The sequence below is a fragment of the Myotis davidii genome, unplaced genomic scaffold (assembly GCF_000327345.1).
Source record: "Myotis davidii unplaced genomic scaffold, ASM32734v1 scaffold573, whole genome shotgun sequence".
Classification (NCBI taxonomy): domain Eukaryota; kingdom Metazoa; phylum Chordata; class Mammalia; order Chiroptera; family Vespertilionidae; genus Myotis; species Myotis davidii.
This window is the reverse complement of record NW_006285997.1, coordinates 5843836-5844228: the sequence shown is the minus strand read 5'-3', so window position 1 is coordinate 5844228 and position 393 is coordinate 5843836. Positions and strand designations below refer to the sequence as shown.

The window sequence follows — 393 nt, the reverse complement described above, 5'->3', positions numbered from 1 at the left end:
GCAGTGACTTCATCGGGGCCGGACCACCCCAATCCCACACTCCCCACCCCGCCCCTGCCCCCACACAAACTTTGGACGGGGTCCGGAAGCCTCCTGAGTCCCCCCGGCACCCTGACTGCCCAGCTTTCTTTCATCAGGCTGCTCAGACCTGGCTTCCCAGACCGAGGGAGCCTCTCCCAGACCAGCTCCCAGCCCCAGCTTGGCCCCGGGGCTTCCTCCGGGTGACCGATGCACATAACAAGTGTAAGCTAGCCACCACCAGCCAGGCTCCTGAATTCCAATTCTCTGAAGTCCTCTCCCCCTGACGCACCCCCCTCCGCCTGCCTGCCACCTTCACCTAATAACTAATGACCCTCCCAGGCAGAGTACAGCTGGAGGGGAAAGAAGTTGCTC

At 62.6% G+C, this 393-nt stretch overlaps 1 protein-coding gene across 2 annotated transcripts in view; it reads right to left on the bottom strand.

Annotated features, from left to right (window-relative positions):
• The window catches only part of INHBA (inhibin beta A), a 21563-nt gene that overhangs the window by 12260 nt on the left and 8910 nt on the right, over nt 1–393 (bottom strand). The window lies entirely within an intron of this gene.